The sequence below is a fragment of the Mauremys mutica genome, chromosome 17 (assembly GCF_020497125.1).
Source record: "Mauremys mutica isolate MM-2020 ecotype Southern chromosome 17, ASM2049712v1, whole genome shotgun sequence".
NCBI classification, from domain to species: Eukaryota; Metazoa; Chordata; order Testudines; family Geoemydidae; genus Mauremys; species Mauremys mutica.
This window is the reverse complement of record NC_059088.1, coordinates 19,953,851-19,969,921: the sequence shown is the minus strand read 5'-3', so window position 1 is coordinate 19,969,921 and position 16,071 is coordinate 19,953,851.

Sequence of the window (16,071 nt, the reverse complement as noted above, 5' to 3'; positions counted from 1 at the left end):
AGTCATGGGGCAGCTGGTGCCAGGGATTCCGGGACACGTCCATGCACATGGCTGAGCAGAACCCGAGCGCCATGGGGCTGGGCTGGGCCCTGTGGTGAGTAGCCACAGCAGAGCCAGGACTGCTCAGCGCAGAGCTGAGCCCGCGGAGCAGGAGTAGCAGGACTGGGAGCTCCTGCCTGGTGGGATTCCCAGGGATCCTTGTCAGCCGGTTCCTGCTGGCTCCAGCTGGCAGCGAGGTTTAGGAGCAGAGCAATGGGTCTCGTTCCACTAGTCCCTGGCTGCTGCTTCCTGGGGCTGTCGCTCCAACAGAGACCAGGCAAAGGATCCCAGACTCTACTGGGCCTTCTGCTAAGCTGGGAAGTGCCCATTCAGCTCATGGCTCAGCCCCCTTTGTCTATCCTTGTGGAGCCAAGATTATCTACAGTGATTACAGCAACTGCGCTGATGCTGCCCTTGGGCACTGGGATGGGGCTGCGGAGAGCTGGCAGTGCAGTGGGACACAGCTGGGACCCCTGCTAGGCGCTAAGTCAAGATGCTGGCCTTGGGGTGAAATCATCTGGGAGGAGGAGACTTAGTCAGCTGCCTGGAGAGCCCTGAATGGGAGGTCAAAGGGCTGGAACCGGCTGCAACACCAACGGCAGATGTCCGGGAGACTGGCAACAAGACGAGGCCCCCGCCCCGCTCAGACCTTCTGCCTTGTTGGAGAAGGGCTCTGCTCCACCCCTGCTTTCAACAGAGGGAGCAGCGCGGGCAGCCTCTGAGACACCACACTGGGCAACAGCCAGGACCTCAAGCTTGTGCTCTTCTGAGGGTCAGCGAGGATGCCCAGGAGCCAGAGCTGTTGGGGGATTGTCCTGCAGGAAAAGTGCTGATCAGCCCTGAAGAGGGCACACGGAGCAGCAACCATCCCAGCTGTTCTCCTGGCAGGTAGGGAGGCCGCTGCAGGGTGAGGAGATGGGCTGAGCATGGAGAGAGGGACTGAATGTGGGAAAAGTCCCTTCCGTTGGGTTCTTCAATCAGCTGCTGGGAACTCACTGCTGCAGGAACCGATAGCCACAAGGGGGCTCCTGGAGCAGGTCTTCAGGCTGAGTCTGACATGACTGCAGCACCTAGCCTTTGTCTTTAACCAGCTGCGTACCCCAGGCACCGGGCGCCTGCCCAGCAGTCCTGTACCCCAGGTCCCTGCCCTGCAGCCTTGTACCCCAGGTGCCAGGCGCCTGCCCTGCAACCTTTTACCGCAGACGCACGGCTCCTGTCCTGCAACCTGCACCCCGGGCGCACGGCTGGGAGGAGGTGCTTGGGGAGCTGCTTTATGAAGGTCTGTGTGTGATGGGGAGTGGTGCGTGGGGCTGTGTGTGTAGATTGTGTCAGTGTGTGCGTGATGGTTGTGCGCGGCGTCGTGCACATCTGCAGGCACGGGGCTGTGTGTGTAGATTGTGTCAGTGTGCGCGATGGGGGTTGTGCGCGGCGTGCACATCTGCAGGCACGGGGCTGTGTGTGTAGATTGTGTCAGTGTGCGCGATGGGGGTTGTGCGCGGCGTGCACATCTGCAGGCACGGGGCTGTGTGTGTAGATTGTGTCAGTGTGCGCGATGGGGGTTGTGCGCGGCGTGCACATCTGCAGGCACGGGGCTGTTTGTGTAGATTGTGTCAGTGTGTGTCTGTTTGTGGTGGGGGCTTTGGGTGCTGGGAGGTTGTGGCACGGATGTCTGACTCTGCAGTAGCGTGTAGTGGGGCCATTGGGCTGTATGGCGGGGGGAGGGGGTACCAGGGGGTGCTGCTTGTGTTGCTGGGGAGGCTGCGGTGAGTCAGTGGAAATCTTTACTCCCATCCTTAGCCACCGGTGCCAGACAGGCCCTCTGCCCTCCCCCTCTGGGCTGCGGTTTCATCCCTCGCAGACATTCCTAACGGGGATGGCGGGAGGGGATGGGGCCGGGGCTGTGGTTTGTGGGGCTCTGTTCGCTCTCCAAGTGCTGACATCCCATATGCAGCTGGGACAGACACCACTGGCCAGCACCCTCAGCCACCCGCTGCCCCCCTGGCCACAGCTAGTCCTCCAGCCGGGGTCTCGCTGACAGGGGCTGGCTCCCCGTCCGGGAGGAGCAGAGATGGCCAGGGGACAAGCTGGTCTTTGCTGCCTGGCTTTCCTGTAGGATGCAGGAAGGGCTGGCGCAGCGGGGCCCTGGTCAGTCAATCCCACAGGCAGCCTCAAGTGACCCAGCCAGGAGGGGAAGCTGCTGCCTCTGCCTTTTCCTTCCTTGCACATCCTCTGGGGCTGCTGCTCAATTTAGCACCAGTGACAGGGCCCTGCAGGGAGCCTCTGTTTACCCACAGGTACGGGAGGGTGGCCGGCTGCCACTGGGCCCGATGCCCATGCGCCGGGGCGGCCTTTACACCTGTGCAAAGTGAGAGGCAAATGACGCCAGCTGGGGATTCCCCACTCACGCCGGGAGCCTTGCACCCGAGTCCAGCCCAGTGTGCTCTGGTCCTGATGGCAAGCGACCTGCAGCAGGGGCAGAAGGGGACGTGAGTTGCCATGGACCATTGCTGAGACCACAGGCAAGGGGGCCGCTGCTCGGCCAGGACCGAGGCTGGCCCCTGCGTTTCGCAGCGTCTGACAATAGTGCAGCCCTGTCACCGCTGCGCTGGGCGGCATTGGGGCTGCAGCCTCAGCACGGAAAGGTGCCGGCAGGTCCCTGTCTGATTGCTGCGCCTTAGAGGGGGTGTTCCTCAGAACACCTGAGGGGCCTGCTCACCCTTTAACCGCGCCACTGGGCTGCATCTGAGCTCACCCCGCGATTGCTGGCCCCAGAGGACTGATGCCCTCAGAAGAGGCTGATGCTGGAGAGGGAGGCCAGGACTCCTGGTAACAGTGTTTTGGAAATAATCTGGAAAGCTCCAGGGGGAAGCACCCATTGGCTCCAGCCCTATTCTGTAGCTGGAAGCTGTGTTCGCTACTGGCTAAAGCAGGGGGCTGGCAGTCAGAATTCCTCGGCTCTGTTCCTGGGGCTGGGAGCAAGTGTTCTCCAGTGTATTGAGCGGAGGACTGAGAGTCAGGCCTCCTGGGCGCTATACCGGCTCTGTCATTGACTTGCTGTATGGTCTCGGCCCAGCCACTTCTACGTTCTGTGCCTCAGTTTGCCCACCTGTGAAATCAGGGCACCCCGCTTGCCAGCCCATGGTCATGTGGGTTTGGTCAGTTTGCCTCAGCTTGGGCTTGGCTGTAGGCTTGGGTTCAGTGAAGGGGAGTGTAGTGAGGACTCAGTCACAATGAGACTGGGAGTTTGGTTAAGCAGTGTGCTTCTCCCAGCTCCTTCCTAGCACACACCTCCTCCCGGGGGTGCTTGGCATGGGCATCTCCACCCAACTGAGACCTACAAATTCCCACCTGGAAAATCCCCGTTGCTCTGATCCTAGAATTCATGGCATTCCACGTAGCCTGGGATTTCAGATCAGTGACCCCCCCCCCATCCTGCCCCGGGGGCTGGGAGCTCACCAGGTGTTTGCAAAGGGCTTGCATTGGCAGTGGTGAAACCAGAGGGGGGGCTCTTATCATGCTTGCTAAGCAGGAAGGGGAGCAGGGCTCAGCCTGGCTATAACCAGGCGTCATCCGAGCCACGCCCCTCTCTTTGTGTCATTCCAAGGCAGGAGAGATCAGCTGTTACCGACAGTCGCTGCGGCCTGGTCTACACTAAGAAGTTAGATCGACCCAGCTTCGACACTCGGGTGTGAAAAATCCCTCTCGCCCGACCAGTGTAGTTAAGCCGACCTAACCCCCAGTGTAGACAGCGCTAGTATCCACCCAGGGTTTGCTCTGTCCCGAGTCCATCCCAAGTTAAGGCTTTAGCCAGCGTGGTGCCAATCTCCCTGCTCAACAAAGCTCCTGTTTTCTGTCCCACCCAGCTGAAGCTGGAGCTCCTGGCTCAGATTTCCAGCTCATCCCTGCTTTCTCACGTGCCTGGAGCTGTGTGATCGGAGCATTGTGTACATTGGATCATAGAATCATAGAATATCAGGATTGGAAGGGACCTCAGGAGGCCATAAATAACAGAGTCTTAAAGTCCTGTCTCCAGCACAGCTGAAGGCCGATTTGTGCCTGGGCTTGTACTGAAGGTGTTCCAGGGCTTATCTCTTGCTGTCACATTTCTGCACGTTGCAGAGCTGGAGGGTGGCTAACCCCTTGGTTGAGCCGAAGACAGAACCTCTCGGGTTTCACGAGGGGGAGGCAGCTGGAAAGCTCAGGCCAAAGAAGCTGAGCTCTTCAATGTGGGTTTGGTTTTTTTCCCAGCAAAGATGTTCCTCATGTTTGGCTCAGAATCCTCTAGGCAGCGGTCCCAGCTCCAGGCTAATGTTACTAGCGCAGCCAGCGCTGGGTCTTCCTTGTCTGAACCCACTGTGCTGGGTAGGGTGAGCCCCGGGGCTGGTGCGTGTCGGGATGGAGATTGGGGCTGGGCCCAACCTGGGAGAAGGGCAGAGCCGTCTCTAGGGTACGGCAAATTGGGGCGACCGCCCCAGGCCCTGCGCTTCATGAGGAGGCAGGCGGGAGGTGAGGCAGGAGACGGGCAGGCGAGTGGGGGGAGTCGAGGAGGAGCCTCCCCCTAGCACCTCCTGCCCACCTGCGGACCCCACCAATCAGCGCCTCCCCCTCCCTCCCAGTGCTTACTGCCGATCAGCTGTTTCCCAGCATCTGGAGGCGCTGGGGGGAGGAGCGAGGGCACAGCGCACTCAGGGGACGGGGTGGGGAAGAGGTGGGGCCTTGGGGAAGGGGTGGAATGGGGGCAGGGCCCAGGCGGAGCTGGGGGGAGCATCCCCCCGGCAGATAGAAACTTAGCGGCGATGTCCCGTGCCTCACCCCCGCTAGGGACAGCCCTGGAGAAGGGTGCTCTGTTTCGGCTACTGGCAGGGCCAGGGCATGGAGAGCCTGGCCTAGCAGTTCGCATCAGGCATGAGTCAAAGGTCCAGAGGTCAGGAGCCAATTACCAGGGATCAGACCAGGCTGGAATGCCAGGAGAACAGAATCGAGAGGGAAACCAGAGGTCAGGGAGCAAGAGTCAGTTACCAGAGTCAGGATACCAGGAGGTCAGGAACCAGGCACCAGAAACAAGTAACCAGACGAGGGGGTCCGTGGCAGGGTGAAGCCCAGTGGTACAGAAAACTTCCTGTTTCCTCCTCTGGCTTAAATAGAGGCTGCAGCCCCTATCAGGATCCCTGGTTCTCTCCCCATCAGAGTATAGGGCTGGGGCTTGTGACTAGTTGGCCTTCATGGACCCTTGCCTCAGCTCCTGTCTGTGAGCTACCGGGTGGAGAATTGGAGCTTGGTGATTCCCGGGACCCCCATAGATGCAGGTTTGAGACCTATAGGCCTGACATCACCCCCTCCCCAAAGGTGTCCTCTGGGCACTGAGTGTCCAGGCTTCTTGGGGTGGTTCTCATGGACGGCTTGCATTAGGGTGGGTGCATGAATGTTTTCCATTGGCTCCCATGTACGCTTCCGAGGGCCAATCAGGTATAAACGTTTACCCTGTTGGTGTTTAGAATCCAAGATCTCACGCACGGCATATTCCTTGTGGCCTTGTTCGTGCATTGGTGGGAGAGGTGAATACTCGGTATGGGGTTTCAGGAGGGATATGTGAATTCCAGGTGGATCTTGCGAGATCGGAGTAGGCATAATTCAGCAGCGACCAGGTTAACTTGGCAAAGGATTTGATAAGGGCCTAGGGCCAACTTACACGAGGTTATGTTAATATGGACGTGCTCTGCCGAGAGCCACAGTTTTTGTCCCGCTGAATAGGTGGGGCCTGGTTGACGATGTTGATCTGCGTGTCGCTTGTTGTGGCCCTTACTTCTTCTGGATTTGATGAATCCCCTGCACCAAGTCCAAGATGGCCGGGTTAGGAGAGGTCATAGGTAATTGTGGGTGGAAAGGGGGGTGGTACCCACAGTTGCCAAAGATTCGTGATCTGTGTTATTGTCTGCATACTCCACATAGGGTAACAGCAAGGACTAATCATGCAGATGTGGTTAAAGTAACATTGCAGGTATTGCTCTAAAATCTGATTATCTCTTTCCGTCTGGCTGTTGGACTGAGGGCGGTAAGTGGTGGAGAGGAGCAGCTGGACCCCCAGGAGACAGACATAGGGCCTCACGACAGAATTGGGATGTAGATTGTAACCCTCAGTCAGAGGTGATGCGATCCAGTAGACCATGGAGAAGAGCCACATGGATAATCCACAGCTTGGCTGTCTCTTTAGCAGAAGGTAGCCCAGTACAGGGCACATTGTGGGCCATTTTGGTGAGATGGTCTACACTGTCAAGACTGTCAGGAACCCACTGGGCTCTGGGAGCTCCATGATAAAATCCAATAGGGGCCCGGGCTGGGGTGGAGTGTCTAGATAGAGTTTGGAGTAGACCGCAGGGTCTGTGGCACGGTGTCTTGGCTTGAGCACACATATTGCAGGATACTGTGAAGGCCTGTGTTACAGGGCACATTCCAGGCCACTAGAAAAGATGGGATATCAGTTGCTGAGTTTTAAGGCAACACAGGGGTCCCGCCATGGGGAGTCATGGCATAACTGCAAGGCAGCCATAAATGTGGTTATTCACAAGTGTGCCCTGTGACAGAATACACACCTGTATTCACACCCTCCACACCATTGTGATAATCTTTGTACAAGGTATGCCTTGTGAGATATTATTTGAAAACTCATAATTTGCTGGTCAGTATCATCCTTGTTAAATATGTGTGCCAACATTATACATGAAGTTATGGGATTCCCCTGTTTGGGGTTATTAACACATGTTCCAAACCCCACAGCCCTGCCCAGGCAGAAGTCATGTTTGTCCTAAACAAAAGAAGGAATGTGTGCTTGTCTTAATTTGAATTTAAGCAGTAAACAGAGTCATCAAGCAGGGAGAGAAAACAAAGGAAGTTCAAAAAGGTGGAAAAAACAGCAGGGATCATCCTTCCACATCGACTCTTTGTCTCCTGGGTCTCAGCTGGAAATGTTTTTCAAGAGGGGGACTGACACTATAAAAAGGAGAGACAAATACCCCAAGGCACCCCTCTCTCTTTCTCCCTGTCCATTGCATTCACTGCACCCAAAGAGACAAAGGAAGCAGCCTTTGGACTCTGGGGGAGGGGACCTGACCTAAGGATGGCTGAAAGCACGTGGTGAGAAAACTTTGCTTTGAATCTAACCTAGTTTAAGTTAAGCACCAGTGCGTGTTTTATCTTTATTTTTCTTGTAACCATTTCTAACTTTTTTGCTTCATTACTTGTATTCATTTAAAGTGTCTCTCTCTGTAGTTAATAAACTTGTTTTACTGTTTTATCTAATCCAGTGTGTTCAAGATTAAGTGTCTGGGGAACTCCATTTGGAGCAACAAGTTCTTTGCATACTATTCCCTTAAAGGAATAACGGACTTAATATATGTGTACTGTCCAGGAGAGGGCTGGGCTGAATCTAGGACTAGGGTTGTGTTGGGGCTACCCTGAAGTATAACCCAGGCTGGTAAGAGACAAGGTATGACTGGCTGGCTGCAGCACACGCATAGACATAGCTGGGAGTGACTTAAACACTGGAGGCTGTTTGTGAGTTGCCCAAGCTGGAGGCTACAGCAGCAAAGCAGTGTACAGGGTACCCCAGGTTACAGGGCAGGTGTGACTCAGCTATTCATTGGTCTGGATTGTACCCTGGTATGTCACAGACCCCCTCTCAAGTGTTGTGTGGTTCCCTGTCGATGGCAGCTAGTTCATCAGGCAGAATTGCCGAGGCAGAACGAATCAGTGTGACTTGGTCCTGGGGAAGTGCAACATTCAGGAATTTGTGGGGCTTGAGGGTGTGGGCTGGTTCCTGGCTAGGTCCATGTGCTTCAGTAGCAAAGCTCCCGGACAGGACTTCAGCCTTGCTGTTGAAGGTGGTACATAATGATGCAGTTGAACCCCAAAAAGAATAGAGCCACCGGAGCTGCCATTGGTTTAAGGCCTTTGCCCTGCGCAGATACTCCAGGGTCAGTGGTCAGTGTATATTTGGACTGGATGGTGAGCCCCTTCCAAATAACATTGCCACTCCTCCAATCCCGCCTTAATGGCTAGGCACTTCTTATCCAGGACCCCATAGTTACGTTCACCGGGGTAAGCTTCTGCAAATAATAGGCACACGGGTGTGGTTTTTGTTCGGGTCCGTGTCGCTGGGTCCCAGTTGCCTTACTAGAGGCATTGGCTTTTACCAGAAAAGTTCACGTGGTACCTAGGTGGGCCGGTAGGAGTGCAGTGGTAAAGGCGAGTTTCAGCCGATCGAATGCACACTGGGTTTTGGGGGACCATGAGAACTGGGCATTCTTCTGGAGCAGAGCAGTGAGGGGCCCACCTTGTTTTGAGAAGTGTGAGATAAACAGCTGATAAAAATGGATGAACCCTAAGAAGCGTGTAAGTCAAAGGTCATGTGGGGGGTAGTCCGGTCACGAATGGCCTGGACCTTACAAAATCCTGGTATTTCGGGGGAAGGTCTGAGGTAGCTTTGGGGCCTCCCCTGCATGGGCCATCAGCCCTGCCTGCACCTCCCAAGATCCAAGTGCTGGGACAGCATTTACCAGCCCCTGTACACAGAATGCAGCCGGAAAGCTGATTTCTTGTTTTTGCCAGTGGATGTGGGGATGATGATGGGTCAGCCAGGGAATTCCAAGAATCGGGGGAAGTGCAGGGGCTGAAGTGCGCTGAACTGTATTGTCTTGCGGTGCCCTTGGATCTCTGCTTCCAGAAGGGCGGGTCCCGCAGTCCCTGGGCCTGAAGGCAGAGGGGACCCAGCAGTGGTCTCTATCAGCTTTGGAACGACCTCGCGTTGCCAAAGGATGTGCAGCGCCGGGGCTGTTGCCATGTCTATTAAGTTGTCGATTCAGGAACTTCTGACAAGAGCCCATTGGAGCAGAATCCTTCAGAGCCTAGGCCCTTCCCCCTTAGCGGGCCTGGGCCACCTCGTTTCCCGGACCCTTTGGGGCTTATGTGGGACAGACAGAAATAGAGCGGCCCGACTCCCCACAGTAGAAGCACAGGTGGTGCTGGCAGCAGCATTCCCTTTCCTCTGGGCCACATCCACTGCATTGGTTAGGCAGGAACTATGGGCATCAAGGGAACAACACGTGGAGGGGGGGTACAGGGAGCCCCTTTCCTTCCCCTTCTTTCACACAGCTGGTTAGTTATAAGCGAGATCCACGCAGGCATTTCAACTTCCAGGCATCTCTACACGGGCCACCTTTTATTTCTACCGGCCAAGCCCGCGGCAAATGAGACAGCTGCCCTGCCCCATTCCATGCGATGTTCCAAACCCACTCCTGCAGTTACAGTGGTCCATACAAGCTATCAGGGCCAGGGCATGGGCAGCTTTGCCTAGCAGTTACCGTTGGGTGCCAGCTGAGGGGCCAGGAGCCATTTCCCAGGAATCAGCCTAGGTTGGAATGCCAGGAGATCAGAATCGAGAGACAAACGGAGGGCAGGGATCAAGAGTCAGGGTACTGGGAGGTCAGGATCAGAAGGCAGGAGCCGGTATACACCAGACTAGTGGTCCATGGCAGGGTGAAGCCCAGTTGTACAGACAACCTCCTGTTGCCTCTTCTGGCTTAAATAGGGGCTATGGACCAATCAGGACCCTTGGATCTCTTCCAATCAGACTGTAGGGGTGGGGCTTGTGCCCCAGCTGGGCTTCATGGACACCGGTCCCAGCTGCTGTCTGTGAGTGCTGCGTGGAGGACTGGAGACGCGATAACTCTCAGGACCCCCATGGACCCAGGTTCAAGACCTGCGGAGCCTGACAGCCACTGGCACAGCAGGGAGGCGGTGAGGGTTGTGCAGTGCCTCTGCAGAGGAAGATGTTGCACACAGGAAACGCCAGCTGTATCTGTGCTAAACCTGGGACACGGAGGCCTGAAGGATGGTGCAGAGCTGTCCATTGTAGTCCCCATGCCGGAGCTTCAGGCTCTTTGAAATCCCTGGACCCCCGTCCTAGACCGCCTTGAACACAGGGGCCGAGACCCTGAACTTGATTCTGTTCTAAGGGAAGCCAGTGCAGGGCATGGAGGATGGTCGACTGTGCTCATGGCAGCCTGTGCTGCTGAGGGGCTGTGCTGCAATTTTCTGTAGTCATTTGAGTTCCCAAGGGCTGCTGGCTTCCTGCCCAGGCCAATTGCATTGCTGTCCACCAAACATGGGTATTGCTGACTATCATGGAGTCCCCTGGAACTGCTCCCCACAAAGCCAGTCAGGACTTTGGGGAGCCTCCTCTCCCTTGGAGCAGACTTTTTCAGGGCAAGAAGCTCATACGTCTTCACCTCCTGGGTCTCTCCTTGGAGCATTCAGCATCCTCTGCCCCTCCGTGCGCTTCCCACAGCGAGCCCGCCCCAGCAGAGTCCTGGGGAAGCCAGAGGATCCTGCACCCCCACTTTGCAGTCAGACATGACTCTCAGCCAGCCAGTAAAACAGAGGTTTATTCGATGACAGGAACATGGTCTAAAACAGAGCTTGTAGGTACCGCGAACTGGACCCCTCGGCCGGGTCCATTCTGGGGGGCAGTGAGCCAGACCCCCACGTCTGCACTTCACTCCTTGTCCCCAGCCAGCTCCAGACTGAAAAATCCCCTCCAGCCCCTCCTCCTCTGCCCAGTTCCTTTCCTCGGCCAGGAGGTCGCCTGACCTCTTTGTCTCCAACACCTTCAGTTGGCACCTTTGCAGAAAAGGGGCCCAGGCCATCAGTTGCTAGGAGACAGAGGGTCAGGCATTTAGGTGCACTGGCCCTTTGCTCTCCTAGATACTTAAGAACTGCCTAGGGGACACTGAGGCACCAACACAGTATTCAGAGAAAACATTAAGAACATTCCTAGTTCGCCACACTGACCCAGCCCCCTTGCCAAAGGAGCGGAGGAGGAGACCAGCTGCTCAAGCCTGGAACCCTCCAGATGGGATCAGACACTGATGCCCACCTGCCCTTGACTGCACACAGCAATCCCCGAGGAGCGGCTCTCTCTTGCAGTCACCGTGGGATGTGGAAACTCCGATGCCTCATGTAACAGGCAGGATGACTGGGAGCTCCCAGAGGTGTGGTTCTCCTCCCTGGCTTTCCAGCAGTTGTTAATCCGCTCCCTGTCCTGCTCACTGGTCCAGGGAATCGCCAGCCTCTTGGCTAGTTCCTGGTACATGTGGTCATTCCAGGAACTCATGCTGAAGTCAAACATTTTGCTGGCCTGGTGCCAGAGATTCACCAAAATCTGGCTGTGATCCCACGACCAGGGAGCAGCACGCCTGGCAAAGGGCTTCTTCGTGTCGGTCGGTGGCCGTCGCAAACACAGGAGGAGGCTCTGTCGGCTTGCCGCTCAGCAGCCACAATAAAATGGAAGGGCTAAAGGCCGAGGGTTAAACCAGGGGCCTGCTTCCATTTTCTGGGAGTCAACTGGCCAGTCTTGGGATAGAAAGAACAAAGGATGCTGTCCCATGGGATTGTGGGATAGCATTGGCAGGCCATTAGGACCCAAGTCGGGGGCGGGGGGGGCGGCAGATCCAAGGCCAAGCTGAGTCCACACTGCAAAATGAAGGAGTTTGGGCCCTGAGACCTACAGGGCATAGGAGCCGACTCTGTGGGTGCTCTGGGGAAAAAATGGTGGGTGCTGAGCACCTACCGGCAACCCCCCCAATCAGCATCTCCCCCTCCCTCCCTGTGCCTCCCACCCACAGCAATCAGCTGTTTCGTGGCATCAGGAGGCTGGGGGAGGAGTGAGGACGGGGCACCCTCAAAGGAGGGGTGTAATGGGGCGGGGGGTGGAGTGCAGGTGGGGCCTGGGGCAGAGCACATTGGAAAGTTGGCGCCTGTGGTGCAGGGGCTTGGGCTTGAACCCACCCCGCCTGCGGGATCCTGGGGCCCTGGCCCAGAATTGTCTGTCGACAGAAGCGGGGTTTGGGCTGCAGCCTGAATCTGAGCCGGGCTTACATGTAGTGTAGCCGCACCCTGTGTGGGTGTGACCCCCACTGCAGCCTTCCCCTTTGTATTGTAGTCTCCATGTTGGCCTGGGACAGCCAGGGCGGGCGGGATAAACCAGTCTATCCTGCAGGTCAGTCTGTACTGGACACTGGGTGGTCAGGTGAGGGTGGGACATGGCCAGGAGAGAGACGGCCAGGGCCATCCCCTCTGGTTGTCCCTCAATTACTGGCCCCATCCACAAGAGCAAGGGACACATATCCCTGCTGCGTCAGCTCCCCCTGCTGTGGTATGTGCCAGCCCCCAGCCGGAAGGCCCTGTGCTCCCAAGGTGGCGATAATGGGACTGCAAACACCTGCCTTTACCTCTGGGGCGCCCCCTCCTGCCCAGACGCAGCATTGCGGGGGACTTGGCTTCTCACGCTCCCTATGGTGGCTACTTATAGTCCCAGCCGATCCCTTCTCTGGACTCCCTGGCTGGGCTCAGGCCTCCGGCCACGTCACACCCAGTGCAGTCCCTTTCCGGGGGTTAGTCCTAAACCAAAAGGTCCCTTGCCCCTCCTGGGCTTGCCTGTGATCCTTCTTCCTTTGTCAGGGGGCTGGCCAGGCAGGCTGGCCCCTACAGGGAGCCTACCCTTGAACCTGACTTTCCACCCCTCATGGGCCTCCACAAACCCTCGCTCGGGGCTCCCCCGCCCGCTCGACACTCCGTCCCAAGGAATGAACCCTACCCGGAGCTCTGTCCCAGCCACAGCCGGTCCTAAACTGCCAGTCCTTCCTCCAGGCCTTTTCCCAGCGAGAGAGAACTCCCCTAGCACCTTTCTTCCTGCACCGAGCTCTCTCTCAGCTCCTTGTCCCCCCTAGCCCTGGCTCCCCCGGGTTAATTAACACCCGTCCCCGATTAGGTTTTCTCGCTTGCCTTACAGGTGATCGGGGTGAAGCCCCATGGCTTCTGCTATGAGCACGAGGGTGGGGTAGGCCAGCAGTCTGCCAGCCGGGGGATTGGGAGGGGGAGGACGCAGAGATCTCCACACTGTGGGACCTGTGCCCGTGGATCTCAGTGTGTGGAAAGTCTATCTCCGGTGCAGTCCGTCTGTGCGACCGTATCGCCGTGCATTGAGAACCCCACCCCCATCACAGTGCCCGGGGGGCCCTTGGAGACTGTCTTGGGAGCCCTTTAATGCAGGGCGGCCGGCAGCGAAGCAAGACTCTGTGTTGGCTTGGGGAGGGGACACTTTAAAGGTTCTAGGGGGATTGTGCAGTCACATGATCTCGCAGCCCATGGGTCAGCTGGGGTTGAAGGGCCGGCCACGCAGGGAGGCTACCAGCACTGCAGCCATCTGGCCAGCACCTTTTCCTGTGCTTGGAGCCATTAAATCAGGAATGACCATTTTCCTAGGAGCCCCGCGCTGGCTCTGCCACCAGCCATTGGGCTCAGTGCAGGCCCCGCAGCAGGAGCTCAGATGGGGTAATCAGCATGGTCCTTTCTGGCCATAGACTTGGCATCTCTCATCCCCAGAGCACGCCGGCCTGCTCCTACTGACACACTGCCCTGCCTGTGACACCTCCCCGCAGCCAGCCAGCGCCAAGCAATGACGCGCTTCATGGCGCTGCAATCAAAGGGAACATCACCCGGAGGGGAAAGCAGCTCTTCCCAGGCAGCGCTGCCAGACAGCCCAGGGAGAAGCAGCCACTGACCCACAGAGCTGCTGGGAGCACGACCGCCTTGGCCAGCACTGGCTGCTCCTGGCTAACTCGCCGCCTTCTTCTCCTAGCTGTCAGTCCATCCCAGACACGCACCCCCATCTATCCCTGTCACCCCCATCTATCCTCAGACACCCCCCTCTATCTATCTATCCCTGTACACCCCATCTATCGATCTATCCCCAGACACCCCCCTCTATCTATCCTCAGACACCCCCTCTATCTATCTATCCCTGTACAGCCCATCTATCGATCTATCCTCAGACACTCCCCTCTATCTATCCTCAGACACTCCCCTCTATCTATCCTCAGATACCCCCCTCTATCAATCTATCTATCGATCCATCAATCTGTCTATCCCTATACATCCCATCTATCTATCCCCAGCCGCACCTGTCTCTCTCCAGACACACCCATCTATCTATCATACACAGCCCGCATCATGGGGGTGTCTGACCCTCACAATAGGAATGAACGTACCCGCTTCTTATTTCTCGTTTATTCCTCTCTCTCTCCCCCCCACCCCCAGGCAGCTTGCATCAGGGCTCAGTGTCCCACATCTGGCAGGCCTGGCATTGACTGGGAATAGGTCTGCCTGGGATCACAGACACACAGAGACAAGCCGGGCCTTCCCCCTCGCTACCTCCCTCCCCAGCCCCTCGCCGGTGACGCAGTGCAGCTGTATCACTGCCGCGCACATCTGGGTCATGATTCACGAGGGAACAGTCCACTCTGTCCCTTTTCTACACGATCACGGGAAGAGTTCAGGACGTTTCTTACTCCTCACTGGTATCCACAGAACCCCCCACCCCACCCCCCCAAAAGAGCTCACAGTTGCCAGACGCCTTCCCCTCCCCCCTCACCCGGAGTCCTTGCGGAGAGGCAGGAATTAGATCTATTTACAACACTGATGGTTTCCAGATGTGACTCAAACCTGTGTCAGCAAAAGAAAAAGGGCCCAAGCGACTCAGGCTAGAGAGAGGGAAATAACAATGGAGGGGAAGGCAGAGTGCGCCAGCTCCAGAGAGCAACAAAGGAAGTGGCCGAGGATGCTCGGAGCCCCCCTGCCCGCATGGAGCGCAGCACTGGGCTGCGGGGATGGGGGCTCACAGCGAGGAAAGGAAAGTGCAGGACCGGGGGCTTGGTTGGAGCTCCACTGGGGAACCTTAGAAGCAGGGCTCGTGGAGAGCTGGGTGAGCTGGCGTCTCAGGGCCTGCTAGCAGTGGTGAAGTAGCCACCGGGCCAATGGGGCTGTGTCCAGGGGCCCCGGAAAAATGGGCGCCCCTGCACCCTGAGCTGCTCTGCCCACCTGGAGCTCCTGCTGGGGAGTGGGGGAGGACCCTGCACTCTGACCCCGCTCCCCAGCAGGAAAGGGTGGGGAGGGGCCCACATTTGCTCTGGCCCAGGGCCCCAGAAACCCATAATCCACCTCTGCTGCTAAACCAACGTGGCTGTCTCTGTAGTGTGGCTGGCGCCTGCCTTGCTCCCTGCCTCAGTTTCCCCATCAATATTTTTTCATGGCCCTTCTCTGACCACATCCAGATCTCAAAGCACCTTACAAACCCCAGTGAATTCAGCAGCCTCACACTGCAAGGAGGTGACGCCCATTGGGGAGATGGAAGCATAGGGATTTGGCCAATGTCACACAGGGAGTCAGTCACAGAGACAGGGATAGAACCCAGGTGTCCTGGCGCTTTTTCCTATGCTCAGCCCAAGACACTCCTGCCCTGCTTCCCAGGGTTGTTGTTAAGTAGAGTCACTGATCCCCAGGCAGGAGGTACTAGAGACAAGCCTGGAGGTTGCACAGTTATTACTGGAACATGCAGCAAGCTCTCCAGGCCAGCCCTTGGAGGTGGGGGGGCGAGGGGGGAAGAGGGTTTAACCCATCCAGAGAGGTGCTGCACCCTGCAGGTCCTGGCCTGCTGCTGGGCACACAGGGGTGTCCATGTTGAGAGGTTTCTCTAGCCACTCGCTGCGCTGGCCGGGGCTAAGCAGCAGTTCTGCAGAAAAGGACCTGGGGATTACAGTGGACGAGAAGCTGGATATGAGTCAGCAGTGTGCCCTTGTTGCCAAGAAGGCCGACAGTATATTGGGCTGTATTAGTAGGAGCATTGCCAGCAGATTGAGGGAAGTGATTATTCCCCTCTATTCGGCACTGGTCAGGCCACACCTGCAGTATTGCATCCAGTTTTGGTCCCCCCACTACAGAAGGGATGTGGACAAATTGGAGAGAGTCCAGTGGAGGGCAATGAAAATGATTAGGGGGCCTGGGCATATGACTTACGAGGAGAGGCTGAGGGAACTGGGGTTATTTAGTCTGCAGAAGAGAAGGGGGTGGGATTTGATAGTAGCCTTCAACTACCTGAAGGGGGTTCCAGAGACGATGGAGCTCAGCTGTTTTCCGTGGTGG